Genomic DNA, 21,503 nt, shown 5'->3' with positions numbered 1-21,503 from the left:
TCAAGTCTCCTCCACCCCATATAATAACCATAGTCTTTATGATTTTGATGGAATGGGGAGGAAAACAGGTCGCCATAGAGGGGCAGTGTGCAGTGTTAAAGCAGCTCATTAGACAAGTGCGCAGAGCTGGCAGCAATCCCGGGGTGCTCTCAGATGTGGGTGGAAACCCAGGGCCAGGGGCCCTGTAATATATTCTGCTGGTGCTGCTAGTAATAAAGTAGCAGATGTGGAACAAGGAGCCTGCCCCTGGCGATATCTGGTAATTGATGTGATGTGCGTTTTTATGGAAGCTTGATCAAGGTGTTTTATCTCTGGCTATAAGAGAAACCTTAAAATGGGCAGATTCAAAGTCTTCTTCTAAAAGAACTTTAGTGAAAGTGATTATCAAAAATCATTGTCAAAATCAGTACACCAGCAAAGAGATAACCACTTTATTTAGACTTTTTTTTTTTTAAATAAAAAGGGTGCAAAGATGTTTAAAAAAAGGAGGTGGGCAAGTTCTATTTTCCCATTTTGAATAAGAGTTTTGTTTTCACAAGTTCCTGATCCCCTTAGGGAAATGAAAAATTTCACACACAGAGACATGCACCAGGATACATGGGCACAGACTACTCAGATAATTCATGCACTTACCTGGTGGAAATGCGAGAGGAAAAGGGCTCTAGTGTCTTTGTTTATTTTTTGCCTTGTTGATCTGTCCATTGGTGAGAGTGGGGTGTTGAAGTCTCCCACTATGTATGTATTTTCTTTAATAGCTGTCGAGAGGAAAAGGAAGCGAGCCATGAGGACAGAGACAGGACAAACAAATCAAGACAGACACACACAGGACAACCACGCTGTCCTGCGCTTCTTGGGAAATAATAGCTGAATCAGCTTAACTGGGAACAGCGGCACAATTTGGCCTTGAAAGATTCCTTGGCCAGAGGCTTAAATATATGACCAGTGCCCCAGGCAACAAGATATAAAGTCTCATGTCAGGTTCCAACTTGTGGGTCCAGTTAGTCCTCAGCTTTGAGGAAAGGCAGACAAAATCTATCTGCCTGGTCCATCCATCAATCTCCCATGCTTCATCCTGTCATCCTGGGACTGGGGGAAAATCATCCGTGGTGGCTCACCTCGGGCGTCATCCTTGTGGCCTTACCTCAATGAAGACAGTGGTGAAAGAAAGGGAGACAGAAACAGAAAGACAGACAAACTCACACGAGTTCTTTCCATTTGCTGGGCGCCGTGCTAAACTTTCTATGTACATAGCTTCATTCCATGCCAACATCACAGTCACATTTTGGAGATTAGAAAACAGAACCAGAGTCAACCCAATGAACATTGTGTTCATTAGGATAACTCAGTCACACAAAAGGTTTTTCTAAACGGAAGTTGTGGGCCTCCCTGGTGGTGCAGCAGATTGAGCGCAGCACTATGAAGCTGTCCGCAGCCTCTGCAGCGCGGGTTCAATTCCTGGCCGGCCAGGGAGATACCCACATGGCGCGGCAGACCTCTCCTGTCTCGCCCGCTGCTCCCCTCAGCAGTGTTTTCGGTCGTCTGCCTGTTCTGCTCCCCACTCTGTCTCTGGTGAATTCTCTCACCCTCCCGCGCCTCTGACCTGTACCCCAGTTCTTGTACAAATAAATTTTAAAAATATTAAAAAAAAAAAAAAAGGTGAACAGGAATAGTTCATAGTTCTCCTGCCCTTCGCAGGAAAACATTATCAGAGTTCTGCAAATAGAAACGATGGAAGGTCTTAAGTCAAGTAGGAATGTGCTGTATTATAATTACTCAGGAGTCTGGCACAGGATCCAAGAGCAGGAATGTAACAGAGTTAGAGGAAGAAGCTGGGAAAATTAAATCCATCAGTGAGTAGCTTCTTTCCACCTCTCACCTGTATCCTTCTAATACCTGTCTATTAAACCTATGAATGTTCAGTCATTCTCTCCCTGCAAGCCTGTGCTACATGTAACAAAAATTATAATAAGATAATAATAGGTCTCAACTCCTGGGTTTCCACAGATGAGCTTCATCGAGGCCAGAGTCTTTCAGGTCTAATTCCAAATTTCATGGGAGGAGACTGATCGGCCCAGCTGGGGTCACGTGAGCACTGTTGGCCCAATCAGCTCCAGTTAGATCACACAGCATCCCTGCCGTGGCCATTGAGACTTGCCCTTTGTGATTCTCTGGATTAATACGGGTAATTTCTGGTCAATTGGTTAAGACCCACCAGAAGTTGTCTGCTGCAAACATTAAAGAGGAGGGGAGAGCAGACAAGCAGATACCTAACATTTTTGAGTGTTTCTATGCACCAGGCATTACGCCAACAAAGTACTTAAAATACATTACATCAATTCTTGCTTTTTCAACTAATGCATCTAAACTCTTCCTTCCACGGGGGTTTAAAATAACTCCAAAGTATCCCACGAGTGCATCATTCCATCCCTCTCAATTCCCCTGTTCCACACTGAGACCATGAAACCCACCAAAATCATCCTTGTTCTCCCAGTTGTAAAACAAAACTCCCACACTCATCAGTGGAGACAAATAATATATAAAGGGGATATTATTTGTGTTAGCAGCAGCCTGTCAAGAATGTTCAATTATATTTATTTTGAGCCAAATCCATCTACTTCTCATTTCCACGCATTTGCTTTCATTCTCTGGAAAATAAGTTGAATCACTCAACAAATCATCCATCCAAATCTGTGTTAGCTTGCGAGGGCTGCCATAATGAAGGTCCACAGCCTGGATGGTTTCACCAGCAGAAGAGCGTTTGCTCACAGCTCTGGAGAGTAGAGAGCAGCAGGCCGGTTTCTCCTGAGACCTCGCTTCTCCCTGTGTCCTCACACAGTCTTGTCTGTGTGTCTATCTGTGTCCTAATCCCCTCCCCGTACAGGGACACCAATCATGTTGGATCAGGACCCGCCCATATGGCCTCACTTTACCTAATCATCGCTCCAAAACCCTATCTCCAAATACGGTCACTTTCTGGGACCCTGGGGTTTAAGACTTTGGCATGTGAATTGGGGGGGTGGTGGGGGGAGGCAAATTCAGCCCAGAGCAAACTCTTCATCAAGAGTTACCCTCTGGGCCTCCCTGGTGGCGCAGGTAGTTGAGCGCAGAGCTGTGAAGATGTCCGCAGCCTCTGCAGCGCGGGTTCGATCCTGGCCGGCTGGCGAGAATCTCACATGGCACAGCAGACCTCTCCTGTCTCACCCGCTGCTCCCCTCAGCAATCAATCTGCCTGTTCTGCTCCCTTCTCTGTCTCTGCGGCCTTGATTGTGCTGACACAGGAGGCATTTGGGAGCACAGGCTCGGGCCACGCGTGCTGATAGCAGATACCTGGAGTATGGCGTGGGCATGTATGAGTGTGCACACCTGAGCCTGGAGGCCGGGCTCTAAGGGAGTCACATGGGAATGTGTGGGACAGGACGGCTACGAGAGGACAAGCGAAGGTCAGGAGAGGAAAGAATACGAGAGGGGACCCAAAGAGAAGGAGTAAAGATTCACCGGGGGCCATGAGGCCTGCCCGCCTGCTGCCCACTCCCCACCCGGCTCCCCTCCCTTACCAGCCTGTGGGCTTGCCCCACAACAGGGAGAAAGACAAATACCAGATGACTTCATGGACGTGTAGACTATAAAGAAACAAAACAAAGGAACAGACAAAACTAAACCAAACCGGAACCTAGAAACCTGCCTGCAGAACAGAGGCTACTAGAGGGGGAGGCAGGGGTGAGGAGCTAAGGGGCAGAGGACCCCAGGGTCCAGGGTGGAGGCCGGAGGGTGTGGTGACATCCGTCTGAGGAGCTGTGAACCTGTGCCCGAGAACACACAGGGCTGTAAGCAACATCACCTCAACCAGGAGACAATGTCATGACAACAAAGAAGTCACCGTAGTTCACAACATCACATTCACAACAGCTGCCTGCCTCTGACCGTGACCTTTGTCCCGCTTCAACGAGAACATAACCAGGTTAAAATTCTCCATGATTCTCATTCTCCCTCCACCCGCTGTCAAGAGCTTCTCCTAATTTCCCTGGCACCCACGAAGGCGGTTGGGTTCCGAGTTCCAGGCTACGTTCTTCCGAGACACCTGCACAGGCCCCGTCTAAGCTCCTCGGTCCACAGACAAAGGGGTGGTGGTTGTGATGAGCTCATTCAGTACCTGCTGCCAGTGGACTCGGTAGTTAAACTGATTAAATTAATTCTCCTTAGAGCAGCAGTTTTCAACCTTGGCTGCACATCGTATTCACCTTGGGAGCGCTAAAAAAAAATTCCTGATGACTGAGTCCCACCCCCAGATTCTGGTTTAATTGGTCTGGGGTGCAGCCTAGGCACGGGATATTTAAAAGCTCTCCAGCTAGTGCAGATTGCAAGCAAGTTGAGAACAGCTGCCTTAGGGCGATGGTTCTCCAAGTCGGGCCCCAGACCAGCAGCCATCTTACCTGGGTGCGCACTCAGAGCCTGTTGTCAGGTCCCTTCCCAGAACTGTGACCTCGGTGTCTGGCCGGGGGTCCGGCGATCTACACTGTCACATGCTCTCCCAGTGACTGAAACCAGACAACGCTTAAGCACTGCTGTTCTGTTGGTCTCTGGCTGTTCCACTGCGCTCTGCTGATCGACAGAGACGTGCTGGGCTTCTCCAGGCTTCCTTATACCGACGCTGCAGACGCAAGTCCTTTGTGCAGCTTTTCAGTTCAGCCTCACCTCATACCCAGACCTAGTTCTCCGCTGAAGGAGAGGGGATATCAGATCCAATAACGGTGCTGAGCACAGAGCGACTCTCCCCAGCACAGCTGTTCCTACCCTTTGACACCCACCTCTCAAGAGTGGACCTGGCCCCCCTTCCCAGACACCTCCTAATCTGGCGCACGGTTACCAGTAACCATGTTGTCATCTTTCCCCAGGGTCTGTACCACACGTCTCACGCCCCCAGGCCCCCTGAGAGTGGGGATCCTACTTATGTATGCTGATTTCACCCTCCCAGAGGCCAGTGCCTGCCTCTGAATTTCCTCCGAAATAACTCCTCATTCCTCTCCCTGACCACCTGCCTACCTGGGCTTTTTTTTTTAAAGAAATCATAAATTATGTCAGTGTAGGTCTATTGTCTGACTTCAAAAAGTAACTCCTACTCATCAGAGAGTGTTCATGGACCAAGAAGAAGATAAAAACCACCCTCCATCGCACCTGTCTGTTTTCCTCTTCCACTTCTTAGATGTATGATCTACTTTGCTCCAAAGGTGTGTGAGGCAGGTCACTAAGGGCAAGAAATACAAGACTTGGTTATTTTTAAATACCCTATTAGTTGAATTCTTGGTCTCAATGGTTCCCTCCCACATCTTTGACACATATCCCCACACACACATATCCCCACACACACATCTTACTTTGGACTAAAAGTGACTTGCTTCGGGTAATGGGTTGGGAACACACAATATACAAACAGAGGCACAAAATGAGCTCGTTCTGTTGGACTTGGTCTCTTATGCTCCAGTGATCTGTCATGGAAATAACATGACTCAAGGCCACATCACTTCCCCCCCAGACCCCAAAATGATACATAGAGTCCAGACTCCCCACCACAGCAAGCCTGCAGATACATGGGCAATCAACAATTCGTTTCATTGCATGCTACGGAGCAGAGTTTTGGGGTCTTTTTTATGTAGTTTTATTGTAGCAATAGCTGGTTTATACACACCCCATTGTACCGAAGACATACATGTTTTCGCATCATAACATCAATGTCTGGTTATGTCTTATAATGAGTGATATTTTTTGGTAAAGGTTTTTCGGTTTTCCTTTCTTTGTTTTATATAAAAAATGGTGTTTATAATAGTTGATGGTATCCTAGATTCTATGAAATACAGTAGGTGAAAACTGAGTTATAAAGTAACCTACATAATACTTTTCATTAAAATTCATATATATGAACATACATACTCTTCATATATCTTAGACATGTGTGCGTACTGAAATATATATTTCATGAGTACGTGTGTATGTATGTGTGTGTAAATATACACATATACAACTTCACAAAGTAAGATTTGGTTGTTCTAGAGGACATAAGAATATATTTAATGGAAATAATTTTTCTTTAATTTGACAGAACAACCTGATGATAATTTTTGAATTTGAAATTCAAGATCTCTATGTAAGTCTAGGTGGAATGAAGCAAAGGGAGAATTAAATCAATGAATATACTAATAGGAATTACTTAATTGAATGCTGCTTAATCAAAATAGAAATGGGGATGCTGGGAAGCTGGGCCCTACGGAGGAACACGGCAGTGAGAAACTCCCAGGGGTGGGCATACTCAATGAATTCCAAGAACAGTGATGTTGAACATTCTTTGCAATTAACCCCAGGTTATTCTGGAACTCTTTCACACCACCACCTCTTCTGAGAACATAAAAGGAAAGGGGCTAGTTGCCCTATTGGGGGGAGTGATAGATCCCAGGAAGCTGAATGGGAGAAAATACAGTGAATTCGCTAAATCCACAGATAATCTTGATAAAGTAATGGACCACCCACTGATTAAGAAATAAGGCTCAGCTATGTTAATTGCCAAGGCAAAAGTGCTTCCAAAAATTCTGAAGACTCGAGAAGTCTAGGGTAACACCTGCAGGGAGGAAAAAACACTAAAAGGAAATGCACCAAAACATTGGCAGCAGCCATCACGAAGTAATGGAATTGTGATTCTTTTTGTAATGCTTTTCTGTGCTTTACCAAATTTCCACAATGCAGACATACTGCCTACAAAAGCACAGGCACAAAATATGTTTTTATTAAGGGCAGGAAAAAGAAAATGGCAGAACCATAAAATGGAGCCAAGAATGATTACAAAGATGGTCTAATTGTGTGTCCCACTCATTTTTCATGGATCAAGAGTATTTCCCCATTTTATTGCAAATTCTTCACAGTGTCATTAGTGATGGCTATATAACAGCCTATAAATGAATGAATTGCAATTCATCTAATTCTCTATTGTTAGATAATTGAGGAATAATTGAGTTATTTCCATTTTTCATTCTGTTAGTGGTAACGGTGCTGAACATTTTTGTACATAAATCTCATCCGCCCCATCAACATTGTTACATGCCTGGTCTTCTGATTATCTAAATGTCTTGCCCTTTTCTCACTTTTCGGAACACTCAGAGCCAATAGCTAAGTATCCTCAGGGGATTTGTATACCCACCTGCTTTCCATCACTGTCTTCCCAAATGGCTGTGTTCTGAGCGCCCCCGCCAGCTCCAGCCACCCCACCGAGGCCAGGCCTCCCAACCTTCCACCCAAACTGCACTGTCACTGCACCTTTCACTCCTCTTAAATCATAAAAACATTCCCAGCTGCTGTGCACATTCACCACTGGAGCAATAAATGATGCTGCTGCTGCTATTCTTCAAACATTCAGAGCAATTGTGTCATTGGGTCTCCCAAGTTCCTACTGACCCCTGAGAAGTCAGCCCAATAACAGTTCTCTTCCCTCTCTCTCTCCCCTCCAGAACCTCCCCTGCCTCTGCCTAACATCCATATGAATCTGCAACGTGGTATGCATGGGAGATGGACAAAACTCACTGATTTCCATTTATTTGATAGGGCCTCAGCAATTCTGGCTTTATAGGACTATGGTTACCAGCATACACACAGCATTCCTTCCATTAGGAGAATTTAGAAATCCTCTGAAGACATGACTAACCTCAAAAAAAAAAAAAAAAGAAAGAAAGAAAAAGAAAAGAAAGTGATTTGCTCCTCTGGCGGATTGGGCTGTGACTTTAAACCCAAGGTCAGTGGGATTTCTTTGCAGGACTTATAAGATGTACTTAGTCCTGAGAATTCTTTGGGTCTTCCTAAAGGAAAACTAAGGACACTAACACTTAGCCCAAGAACAACCTTGCCCCCCGCCCCACCAACACACACACAAACAGTAAGTAAGTAAACCTGTTCTTATAATATCTTGGCACAGAAGAAGGAGTCACTAGCTTCTGGATTGCTGTGAATGGCATTTAAGACCTAGCGAAGTGCTTCCATGGGCCCCTGGGGAGAGGGATTTCCGCAGCCTGGGGCAGGTGAGATAGAAGAAGATAGGAGCTTGCAGTTTTATCGGGGCTCCCCCTTGACATCCAAGGCTCTCAAGAGATGGCTTTCAAAGTCCCACCCCTCCTAGTCCAATGTCATAGAATCCTATGGATCTATTTGCTTCTGTTGCCAATATCCCAACCCCTTCTTCGTTGGAAAGAAGACTCTCCTCCCGCTCTAGGGCCCCTGGATCCTATGGACCTAACACCACCATCACTTTGGTTCTAGGGAAGATCAGGTGACCCAAACCCAGCTAGTAAGACCACTACATTCCCTCCTACATTGATTAGCTCAAGAGCTGACCCATGGCTCAGACCTAGTCAATCAGACTATTAGTCATGCACCAATAACCAAAACACAGGAAAACCAAAACAAGAAATGGAGGTAAATAAGGGTCCTCGTTATAGAACTTGAGCACCTAGTTTCAGAATACTCACACTAAAAATTATGTAAACCAATATAATCTCCTTTAATTTGGATCACTTGGGTCTAGGCTCTCTTTTATTTAAAGCCAATAATTCTGATTAACGTGGACTGCACTGATTTGTTTATTTCACAAATATATGTAGCACCTGCTATGAACAGGCACTCTAGAGGTTCCAGCCACTGATGCATCACTAAACTGATGGGTTTAGAGCTGATGGTTGAAATCTGGAAACGTCTCTGCCAGTAAGTCTTAAAGAAGCCCAGTGACAGCATAGCAGAGAGGTTTAATGAAAAAAAAAGTCTTCTACTGAGGATCAGGAGACAGAAGTGTGTCCACGTTTTTAACAACGTGACCTTGGATAAATCACTCAACATTTGTGAATCTTGACTACAAAATGGGTTTTTTAAAAATTAGGTCATTATAAGACTGGATAAGAAAGTGTCTTTGAAGCACTGCTACAGTGCCTTGTTGCCAGGCACTAAGTGTGTACTTCATGCATTAGATGTCCCTTTATCAGTATAACATTAGGCAAACAGCTAACCTTTCTGAGCTTCTGTTTTCTCATCTGTGAAATGAGGGCTTTTTCACTACATCAGTGGTTTTCGATCCTGGCTGCAAACTAAAGTCACTAGGGGAGTTTTAAAATATACAGATGCCCAGGCTCTGTGCCCAGAGATACTGATTTAATTGGTCTGGGTGGGGGCTCTTGGCATTGCCAACTTTTAAACATTCCCAGGTGATTCTAATGTGAAGACCAAGTTGAGAACCATCACAATAGATGAGGCTCACTCTACAAGTTAGCAATCTAAGGATCTTATGAAGAAAAAGTAATTTAAATAAGCAGTAAAGCCACAGATTTCCTGCAAAAATATCCCAAGATGATATATTTGAAAGTGGGTAATTAACCCTTCAGCAGAAAATGTTTGAAATTTTCTACTCAAATTTAGCAAAGTCAGTCTCTAAGGAGAAAAATAATTTTAAAAAAGAAAAAAATTATCACAGCAAGATTGTTGAGCAAACTACTTTTTTTGCCTTTTCCAGGCTTTTGGTAGGATTCTCATCCCTAAGTAAAAAAATAAATAAGTAAATCTCAGGGAAAAGAGATCAATTTTATTTTGTGAAAATACTTGATGGAGCTAATGAGTGTGTGTTTTTGAATAGTTCCCTTGGGGAATGCTATACAGTAGATATAATTGAAAGTGGGAGATGCAGCTGATTATTCATCAAGCATATATTTAAAGAACGCAATTATGAAAAGAATGATGCAACATGGAACATGAAATGGCTGCAAACAATTCTAAACTGTCTTAGAGAGCTCTCAAATCCCTGGGATTGATAAAATCACCACACTGATATTTGCATTGTCTCATAAAATGAGGAATAATCCTCATCTCAAAACAACATTCTTGTAGGAAAAATGAATCACAGTCTCTAAAAATCTGAACAACAACAAAAAGACGATAGTGTATTTACATTTGCAGAAATCTTAAAAAACAATGGAATGAGAACTGAAATAAAACATGGTAAACTGAGGCTGATTCTGAGTTTTAAAACAAAGTAACTGAGTAGCCCTGGAAGGTTATTTAGGCTGCAGAAGACATCAGCTTCCAGCCAAGGTGGACAACAGGGATTTGATTTATTCTCCCACCTGAAACAACAAAAACAAAATATATGAAACAATAACTTTCAGGACACTGGACATCAGGAAGTATCCCTGAGAGATTGGAAACAAATGAAGTGAGCCATAGGACATCCCAGGAATAATGCCTCAAGTCTACCTCAGCCCTCAAAGCAGGAGGGACATCCAGGAGTCACCCTTCGGGCTTCCTGAGTTGAGGATATGAGTTTCAGGGAAACCAAGGCAGATAGGACTTGCAGGGTGGGGTACTTGAGAGTAGAGATTTGTACAGAGACAACCCTAAAGAGCTACAAAAGAACCTTGAATATGAGGTAGAGTACTGATTGGAACATATATATATGAAGAAACTTCCTAAAGTCAGAGAAAGAAGCATTTGACAAATTAGGAGGGATAGTAGTAAGCATACACATAAAGCCAGGAATAATACCTATTCCAAAATATCAGGCTGAAAACATTATAACTCAAAGTTCTCAGGAGGAGCCAACCTCAGTCATGGGAAACAGCCCTAGATTAGACATTAATCTGGTCTCAACTCACAGATCTTAAAAATTAGCAAGCCCCAGAAGAACGTTTCCAAATAACAACTGCATTCAAAAATATAACTCAAGATTTCTGGGAACACAAATATAACCAAGCACCAACAATGTTTGGCTTCCTGTCAAAGATTATTAGGTATGCAAAGAAGACAATCACAGCCAGGAGGAGAAAAATCAATTAGTCAAAACTGACCCAAAATGGAGGCACAGATGTTACAATAGCAGACAAGTGTATGAAAATAGTTCCAACTGTATTTCATGTGTCCAAACAGTTAAGTAAAAACATGGAAAATGTTCTTAGAGACTCAAACAAAACACCTAGAGATGAAAATAATGATGTCTAAAATGAAATACATACAGGGTAAAAAGTCTAAGAAGAGTTCACCAAGACCCAAGTACAGCAAAAAAGTGAAAGAAAAAATAAACCACAACAAGATACTTCCTAATCAAATCAAAACCAGTGATAAAAAGAAAATTCTTAAAAGCAGCCAGAGCAAAATGACATGTTACATCGAAAAACAAAGATAAGAATGACAGATTTCTCCTCAGAAATGATGAAAGCAAAAAGACGATGGAGCAACTTCTTTAAAAGAAAAATGTCAAGGTAGAATTCTATACCCAGAAAAAAATATTTTTCAAAAAATATGTTTCAAGGTGAAAGCAAAATAAAGATGTTTTCAGACAGTTTTAAAAGGCTGAAAGAGTTTATCTCCAGCAGAGTTGTATTCCAGAAAATGTTGAAAGAAGCCCCTTACCAAGAAGGAAAATGCCATCAACTAGAAATTTCAATCTAGTCAAAGGAATGTAGAACACTAGAAGTGACTTCGAAGATTTTCTCTTGGTATTTAAATATTTTTGAAAGAGAATTAACCTTTAACAAACCCAAAAAATGTACTTTAAAGTTTAGAACATATATGTAAATAACATGATTATAAAACATATATGCAAACTAAGTGTGATTATAGAACATCAGTGTAAATTATATAGCATTGTAGAGCATATGTATAAATTACATGTGATGATAGACCATCTGTGTAAAGTATGTGTGATTGTAGAACATGTATGTAAATAATATGGCCACAGCAGAGGTGTAATATTATATGTGAAGTGGTAGAATTCCACTTGAGCTATACTGTAATAACTTAAACATACCCTAAGATACAAACTCCAAGACAACCACTAAAAGAAGCAATCTATTGCTAATCAGTCAAGAGAGAGAAACTTAAATCATTAAAAATATATTATTTAAAGGAAGGCAGAAAAAGAGAAAAGAAAATAAAGAGAGACCCAATAAAAAACACGTAGCATAATGAAATACTCAAAGCTAATTCCATCCAAAGTCACATCACATTTAAATCTAAATGCCCCATTAAAAGACAAAGATTATCAGAATGGATTAAAAAAAGCAAGGTCCAACTACATGCTTCCTACAAAAAAAGGCACTCCAAACATAAAGACACAATGGGTTTAAAGTCAAAGGATGAAGAAAAGACATACCATGGTCAGATTCGTCCAAAGGTAGCTGGAGTGACTAGATTAATATCAGACAAAGTAGACGTGGGGCAAAAACTACCGCTTCAAATAAAAAGCCATTTCACAATGCTAAAGGAATTAGATCATCTAAAAGACATGACCATCCTAAATGAAAGTTTCAAAATACATAGGGCAAAAATAGAACTTCAAGGAGAAAAGACAAATCCACAATTAATTCAGAGACTGAAATACCCCTTTCTTGGTCATTGCCAGAACAAATCTCCCCAAAACCTCCTCTTAGAAGTATACCGGCAAATGCACAAATGAACCAGAGGGTGAGGCAGCTGCTGGCTCTTCATGGGTTTCTCTGCACCCTCAGCTGTGAGTGCTGCACTTTGGCCAGGGCCAACGTGCAGTGGAAACATGCAGACGGATCCTTTCCCCATCTTCTCTTCTCACCTACTACCAGGATCAGCTCTAGAACAGAAATAAGAGGGAGAATCTCCAAACTACCCAGGGGTTGACGAGAACAAGGAAAACGCGCTGTGGGTCCCCTCAGACTGTACCACGCAGGCAGATGTTTATGACTGTAAATACACAACGTCTGCAAGGACACATCCCATTCCGAACAGCGGCGCACTGAGAAAGGAGCAGGACCAGGTCACAGCAAACCTATATTCCCTCTGTAGTCATTTCTATCACTCCCATTTATTAAACATGTCCTAGCTGCCAGGCAGAATGCTGAATACTTATGTCATCTTGTTTCCTCCTCACAGACCAATCACACCCTAGGTAGCTAGGATCTAGGTCCATTTTACCAATGAAGAGAGTAAAGCTCGGAGGGAAAGTGATACCCAAGGTCTCACAGCAGGAAATGGCACAAGACCTAGGGCCGCATGATTCCGAAGGCTGGGGCTTTCAGCCAACAGGCTGAGCCTCCAATTCAAAAAGAATGAAGTGGACACTCACAGGGCACGTAGCACCTGCCAGGCACTGTGGGCTGTGCTCGTAGCAACCTGAGCTGGTCCCTTTTGGTCCTCCTTTAACAGATTTGCAGACTGAGGACAAAAAGATTCGTTAACTTGCCAATAAGTGATGTACCCTGGACACAAATCCAAGCTATCTGGTCCCCCCCAACCCCACCAGCCCCCCAATCAGTGCTCTCCCCACTAACCTACACTGTCTCTAATGTCAGAGCTGTGCCTGTGAGGTACCAGTCACTGGGCTGGGGACACACCATGTGTGAGATTGTCCCTTCCTTCAGGCAGATCAATGTTGGGAAGTAAATACTTATGCTAACGAGATCAGTGGAACTCAGACTCAGGCCGTGACAGCATGCCCGTGCGTTAGCTGAATACACTGTGTAAAAACAAGTGTATCTAGAAGTCTGTTAAATATACCTCTGCTTCCCTGGCCAGTAATCCCTCTCATAGCCATCTATCCTAAAGAATTCATCATAAATGTGACCAAATGAACGTGTTAAGATGCTTCTTGCAGTCAAGCATGATAGCTGAAGTTGACCCGGAGGGGATGCTGAATTGATTGCGACACATCTATCTGAAGAAATACTGTGCAGCCATTGAAATATTATGTTGCAGTAGCTAATACTCTTTTAAATATATTTTAAATATTATTTAAAGCTTTTGATCACAAGGAGAAATGATACAGGATTAGACAAAAAAAAAAGAAAACAAGGATCGCAGGTTTAGCATGATCTCAGTTCTGTAAAGAAAGAAACTCATACCACTGCTGAAACGATAATGATAATGTGAGAAAAGAATCTGAAGAGTTAACAGTGATTGCCTCTTGGTGGTGGAATGAGGGGTGGTTCTTATTTTTGCATTTTTGCTCCCGTACATTCAAATCTTTTGAAAGTCATCATATATTACTTTTTTTAAATTTTTTTAAAGATTTATTTATGCATACAAGAGCTGAGGTACAGGACAGAGGTGCAGGGGGTGAGAGGGCTCACCAGAGACAGAGCGGGGAACAGAACAGGTAGACTGACAGAAACACACTGCTGAGGGGAGCAGTGGGGAGACAGGAGAGGTCTGCTGCGCTGTGTGGGCTGCTCCCTGGCCGGGGATGGAACTCGTGCTGCAGTGGCTGCGGATTGCTTCATAAGTGCTGTGCTTAACCCCCTGCGCCACCAGGGAGGCCCATATATTACTACCATAGTTAGGAAAAGGTGAACATAAAATTACGTGTGGGGGAGTAGGACTAGAGAAAATTAGCAGTGGTTAAGATGGGGGTGAGGTGCTTGGTATTTTTGTTCCTATTTCAATATTTTATTACAAGTTTTTCACTTCTGAAATGAAGAGATATATGAAATTAAAAAATTGCAGCCCCAGCATTATTTATAAGTCAAGGTGGAAAACAGCATATAGTAGTAGTAGTATAAGAAAATATACCTAAATATCACCAGTTGTAATCTTAGATGACACATAATTTTCATTTTTTTGCTGTATACTTATTTCTCTCTTGCCATTTTAATGTAATAACGTAACAAATTAATCATTAATTATTAAAATCAATGAATCATTTAAAATAATTATTTAAATTGATTATTGAAAGCAATAATAAAAATTTGAACTCAGTTGAAGCTTTCAAACCAATCACTCTTACCCTGGTAAGTGTTGCTGTGACCTCGCTCCCCAGGAAAAGGCTTTCGCTGTGTGAGTTGGGTTGGACATGAATGTCTGGTCTGTGAATGAGACACTCCCTGAGCTCAAATACAGCTCTGTGTCTCCTCATCATGCAGCCTTGGCTCTTTTCCCAACTTCTCGGGGCCTTGATGACTCAGTCACTCATTTACGAGACGCACAGCTACTGGGCACTGTGCTCAGGATGGTCCCAATTCTTCATGCTTTCTTATAGGCACCCCTCTCTGCACAGCTCTGCAATGTCCATCCTCTCTTCCCCTGACTCTGCGCCTAGCCATGCAATTTGCCTAGGCTGGTAAGATGTTAGCCAACTTGCATGCGGGTCATGGACTGGATGTGTGCCTCCATGGTCACACGCCCAGACCAGCCTGTCAGAGGATGTGTGGCCATAGAGCACAGTCATGGTGCCAAAGCAGCCTAGATCAGCCTGTGGCCACCCGATCCCCAGAACAGCACAGCAACGCCACCTGGCCAACTCCTACCGATGCCCAGATGTCTGGGAACTAGTCTTGGTTTGCTTTATGTGGCAGGGTTTGTGGGTTGTGCTGTGCAGTATTATGATGTCCACGCAGCTACCCAGTGCCTGCCAGTCATTCCTCTAAACACTGACTCTGGAGTCATGAAAAGACAATAGTGCCTACCCTGAGAGGTTTATGATGATTAAATAATAGAATCCATGTAAAGTGCTCATCCATGAATAAATGTTAGTGCCTATTGTGTTTCATCACGTGGCTGTCACCAGACAAGGAAGCAGGTCTGGGGTCTCTCAGTCCAACCCCCCCACCAACAATACAGGTTATTGTTGCTGATTGTTACGATTTCTTCTCACCGTGTGATTTTCTGTGTCTGTATCTGTCTCTCTACCAGACCACAAGCTCCTATTTCATTCATGTCTGCGCCCCAGTGCCCAGCAACTTGCCTGGCACTTGAGAGCCTGAATCTGCTTACTGAATTTAGTTGGTGCTTGAGACGAATATTGCTCAACAGACATGGATGAAGAGGGTCCAGGCCAAGTCAGGAGCACGAGGCAAACAAGGGGTGGGGGGGCCTATGGAGAAATAAAGGGCCCCATGTGTTAATAGGAGGAAATATTTCAATCCTGTTCTTTCAGCTCCTAGTGATAGAAGCCAAAATAAAAACCACCTTTCAAGGTAGTAAGAAAGGACTATCGTTGGCTCCGTCGATTGATATTTCTGTTTTCACTGAATAGAAAAGGTTTGTGACCAAAGAAGAGTCTGCCTCAGACAATCACTCTCCAAGCAAGCCAAGGGACACATATTCAAGTTTTTCTCTAGAAAAACCCAGAGAAACCAGCTTCAGGCATTACTGGATCCGAGAAGTCACGTTCTCAGGGATGTTCTCGGGGCTCCAGCTCCCTTTTCAGCAAACACAGGAAATGGGGTAAGTGTCATTCAAATTGCAGGTGAGACACACTAGTCATCCGACACTCACGCCCTGCCAGGTCAGTAAGGCCAGTGAAAGAGGCGGCCTTCTATTATGTTCCCGCAGAAATATCCCAACGGACTGCAACTGGCCGACTAGGGTCATGCGGCACTTCCATGGGCCTGAGGGTGTGACTTATCCCATCTGATAGAACAAGTACTCTAGAAGAAAGAGAAATTCTAGTATCAAAAGCTAGGGGAAGACAGGGCCTCCCTGGTGGCACGTTAAGTCTCATCACTATGAAGCTGTCCACAGCCACTGGAGCACGAGTTCAATCCCCGGCCAGGGAGCTACCCACATGGCACAGCAGACCTCTCGGGTCTCCCTGCGGCTCCCCTCAGCAGTATATTTCAGTAGATCCACCTGTTCTGCTCCCCACGCTGTCTCTGGTGAGTACACACACACACACACACACACACACACACACACACACACACACGCTTCACCTCTGGCCTGCACCCCAGCTCTTGTACATGTAAACAAATAAAATAAATCTTTAAAAAAAAAAAGATAGGGGAAGACAGCCTGATAGGCAGGTAAAATTACAGAGATCCACAAAGGGAAGTAATGATAATGCGGGGGACAGAGAGCTGCTCCCCCAAGTCTGTTCTCCCCTACTTTATATCCTAGGCATGAAAGCTAGACTCTGCTTCCCAGCCTGTCTTGCAGCGAGCACAGTGATTAATGATTAGGCCAAGTAATGGAAGTAGCAATACTGAATGCCCTCTGAGTCCAGGCTTTTAAGAGGTGATGCATGCCTTTTCCCTGCTCCCTTCCATCAGCCAGATGAAGATGACAATTAGGTCCTCGAGGATGGAGGAGCCGCAAGGTGGAAGCAGTCCAGCCTTCACTTAGAGAAGTGTCTCCCCTCCAATTTGAATCCCCACAAAGAACTGTCACGGGCTTCTGTTGTGTTCATCCCTGGCATGTCAGGAGCTATTAGTTACCTCAGTCTGGTCCATCCTAACCAACACAAGTAATAATCCTGGGACTATAAATAGGGTTCAGCTCATGAAGGATCTGAAAGTCAAGCTTCGGGGAACAGAGCAAGTGCTTGTGGAAGGGTAGGTCAGTGGTTAAATGGTCAAGATGCTGGGCAGGCCAAACAAATCTAAGATGCAGGGAAACTTCCCTCACTCTACTCTCCCAAAAGATGCTGAAGAGGATACTAAGAGATGATTGTGGATTCTCTGCTCTTGCTGCCTTGTACTTGATGAAAGAAGAGCCTACCTCCAGTTGGCTCAGACACCCATGGCAGTACCGGGGCCAGGGGATTTATTTCAGAAAAGAATTGGTGAGGACGTCCCCGCTTCATTAGGCACCCACCCATGTGGAAGATGGGCGAGAGAGAGATGTACTTCTCCGTCTCTCCAGAGAAAGAGCCCAGCGGGTTTTGATAGATACCCCCATAGGCCGTGTCTGCAACTTTTAAACACTTGACTTAACAACCGCCTTTAATTTCACTGAACATAAGTTATTGATCCTGATCTCTGTTGCCTGCAAGCCCCAATCCCAATTGTTAATTGAGCTATCGATTTTTGGCTCACATGAACTGTTCCTGAAGGGGTGAATCCTGGGTAATGTGGGCAGGTGGGCTATTGAGGTGGGGGAGGTGAGGGCTCTGCAGGGAAGTGATTTTAATTAGTAATAATAGCTTCATACTTAGCCGACTGGTTTGTAATGCGCCTGGTGACATACCTATAGATCAAGCAGACAAACCAGTGCTCGTCTTTCTATAGGAAAATTAAATTGGGTCAATTATCTAACTGTTGGGTGATTTCAGATAGTTACTTAACTCAAAATGAACCTCTTGCCATATGCACCGGATCCATAGCTCAGCCCCCAAAGCTTACTCAAGTTTGGAAGTATAATTAATCAGGTTGGCCTTTCTCCGGCCTCCCTGGTGTAACATTTTAATGCTCAGAAATTTCCAGCCAACAAAGAAAATGGCCGCTAATGGGGGAATGGTGATAGGAAAGGACTTAGGTCTCTGCTGTGGAATTATGTTGTCCTCTGTGGATACCAATTAACTGGGCGAAGCAGATTCCACAATCTAGGTTTTGTCAGTTAAAAGTCATGTGCCACAGAGGTGTTTAGAATGTGACCACATTTTTATAAAACAAGTAGTTACTGATAACCAGTTTATGTGGGCCACGATAAAGGCATGGAAGGATCCACAACACATCCTACTAGCGGCTAACAGTCGGTTGGGTGTTGAGAACACAAATGGATTTTTTTTGCCATGTGTGGATGTAGTACATATTCACATAATGTTGATTATGTGACAGGCATTATTTTAGGTGTTTTATAAACTATTAACTCATCTAATTCCCTAACAACCACCTGTTTTGGGTGCTATTACGATTCCCACTCTACAGACAGGGAAACTGAGGAATAGAGAATGAAGTGGTCTCTATGATTTAGGGGTACAGGTTCATACCTCTTCACATGGCTGTTCCGTCACACCCACCATCAAAGCACCAGTAATCCTCTATCATAGTCCACTGGGGCCTCTCTCCCCGTTACTCCCCTAAAATCTCTGTTGCACTAACTCTTCAAAACGCAGTTTATATTTTGCACTTACAGAACTTCTCCATTCATACACTAGTTTTCATAGGAAATACTTGATCTATAGTTAAAATTTCAGGGTGAAAAGACAGATTCACAAGATGTAAGTGTACTGAAAAGTCTTTCAATAACTGAACCAGGGCCTCCCTGGTGGCACAAGGGGTTAAAACACAACCTATGAAGCTCTCTGCAGCCACTGCAGCATGAGTTCCATCCCCCGCCAGGGAGCTACCCACATGGTGCAGCAGACCTCTCCTGACTAGCCCACTGCTCCCCTCAGCAGTGTATTTCAGTCAATCCGCCTGTTTTGTTCCCTATTCTGTCACTGGTAAATCTTCTCACCACCCCACCACACCTCTGGCCTATACCCCAATTCTTGTATGCATAAATAAATGAATCTTTAAAAAAAAAAACTGAACCAGGCACCCATTTTTAAATTTAAATTAAGTAAAATTGAAGATTCAATTTTTTAGTCACACAAGCCACATTTTAAGCACTCGAGCGGCATAGTCGGCTGCCATATTGGACAGATGCAGATTGTAAGCATCACAAGGGCACTTAATCATCCAGCAGAGAACATAAAATATCATAGCTGCTCAATGCATATTTTGAGGGAATAAAGGATGGAGGGAAGAAGGAGACATTCTAAACCAATCTATTGTCATTTTGCTTGTTCTTCTTTTAACTAAACCAAACTCAGTTTGGTCTACTGAAAAAGAGAAAACCCAAGAATAATCTACATGCACTTATGGAGTTCCTATTCAAAGCAAGGGACTCTCCTAGACTTCTCAGTTAGGCAGTTCTCTTTGTAAATCCAAATCCCATCCCCACCAGTTGCAAGATGCAAACCTTTATCTCTCATAGGATGGAGATAGTGACAACTCCTTCCTTGCAGTTTTAATTTGGGGACTCTTGCAAAGATTCCCGCATAGATGTGGTCGCATCTACCTGAAGTCCTGCGAAATCTGTGCCTCTGAGATGGTTTCAATCCTACATTGTGATTAGGTACAATGTAGGATTAAAACCACACAGTTGTGTATACCAATGTCACCGCAATAAAAAAAAATACAGTTTTTAAAAATTAAATTTTTAAAAGTTCCACAATAATGCCTGGCTCATTGCAGGCATCCTGCTAGTTATTTCTCCTTCCCATTGACCAAAGGTGATGCTAGAGATCACCAAGTTGGACCTAAAATGAGGTGCAATCCAACCAATAAAAGACCTAGTGCAGCAGAAGACTTGCATGTGGACACTATTATTCCTTCAGTTTCTGATAATGATATTTGGGGTAAACGTCAATTCATTTCATGAGTTCAAAACTGAACTGGGAGAATTCCTGTGGTGAAGGCAGCTCCCTAGAGAGTGGGAAAATAAACCTGCAATATCTTCAATTTGTATCTCTTTAGATGGTGTTTCCCGTCTTTTTCTTCCATTATCACTCCCCTAAAGAGTGTGTTTTAAACTTTTTCCCCCTACTTACCACCCTCCATGAAAATTTCACACTGCAGATAAAACTGTAGAGCTGTTTCTCCACCTTATGTGTATCTATGCTTTATGCATAAAAAGAACAAGATTTTTTTTTGCCACCCAAAGAACACATTCTGCCCCACTGGGTTCCAGATCACCCACCACCACAATGTATGGTTAAAACCAGCTGTTCCCAACCAGGGTAGATTCCATTCCTCTCAGGCAATGGTCTGGAGATATTTTTTGGTAATCACAACTGAAACAGGAGGGTGGTTCTGGCATCTGGGAATAGAGGCCAGAGATGTGGTCAAACATCCCACAGTAAACATGACAACTGCCTCCACCACTTCCACCACCACCAATGACCAGACCCCAGGGCCTCCCTGGTGGCACAAGGGGTTAAGCACAGCACTGAGAAGCTATCCACAGTCTCTGCAGCACCAGTTCAATCCCGCACAGGCCAGGGAGCTACCCACATGGCACAGCAGACCTCTCCCTGCTGCTCCCCTCAGCAGTGTGTTTCAGTCAGTCTGCCTGTTCTGCTCCCCACTCTGTCTCTGGTGAATCCTCTCACACACACACCCCAACTCTGGTCTGTACCCCAGTTCTTGCATGCATAAATAAATATTTTTTAAAAAACGAGATAAAAAACAAATACCGGTAGTGTTGAGGCTGAGAAGGCCGACAGGCTGTAGACTAATTCACTGTTGTTGTTGAACATTAAATTAAAATGATCCACTGAACAACCTGAGTCCTCCAGTCACAAACTCACATCACAAAGACGGCAGCCGCCCAGAGGCTATAGCACCCCGTGGCCGCCTGAGGTCCCCGCCGGAATCACACAACTGAGGGAAATACCTGCCGGCCGGCAGCCTGGACGCAGAAGGGCCGCTCCCAAGATGGCCTCCCTCCCAGAATCCTTCACTGACGCAAAATGGCGGACACCGCCAGCGGCCCGATCCCTGCACCCAAGGCCTCAGCTGCAGCTCAGCAGGGAACTGAGTGTGTTAGACGCGTGTGGGCCTCTCCTCGGCGATGTTAAAGGTTTCAAAACCTCTCCGAGGTGGAGGCGCTGTCTGTGGAAGGCACGGCCTGGCGAGTGGCCTGGCCAGCGTGACTCACAGAGTCATGGGCCTTCCCCGGCCCCGCCTGACCTTGCAGGAGGGGCAGCTTCTGGGATGGGTCATGGAGTGGATTTCTGAATACTGTCAAGTGAGCGCTAC

At 43.8% G+C, this 21,503-nt stretch overlaps 1 long non-coding RNA gene across 6 annotated transcripts in view; it reads right to left on the bottom strand.

The window, feature by feature from the left end:
- The window catches only part of LOC119241949 (uncharacterized), a 40,889-nt gene extending 19,713 nt beyond the window's left edge, over positions 1 to 21,176 (bottom strand). For 4 of the 6 annotated variants that reach the window (XR_008551257.1, XR_008551259.1, XR_008551260.1 and 1 more), the window contains exons 1-4: positions 20,939 to 21,176; positions 5,173 to 5,242; positions 4,431 to 4,716; positions 634 to 755 (exon numbers count right to left, since the gene is read on the bottom strand). This is a non-coding gene — a long non-coding RNA (uncharacterized LOC119241949). The remainder of the gene's footprint in view (positions 1 to 633; positions 756 to 4,430; positions 4,717 to 5,172; positions 5,243 to 20,938) is intronic. The other 2 variants (XR_008551262.1, XR_008551258.1) reach the window with 2 other exon arrangements.
- Between the last annotated feature and the right edge of the window lie 327 nt (positions 21,177 to 21,503).

Source organism: Talpa occidentalis, unplaced genomic scaffold (assembly GCF_014898055.3).
Source record: "Talpa occidentalis isolate TD23 unplaced genomic scaffold, MPIMG_talOcc4v2.1 talOcc4.12, whole genome shotgun sequence".
NCBI lineage: Eukaryota > Metazoa > Chordata > Mammalia > Eulipotyphla > Talpidae > Talpa > Talpa occidentalis.
The sequence above is the reverse complement of the archived record's forward strand: the minus strand, read 5'-3'. Positions and strand labels throughout refer to the sequence as shown.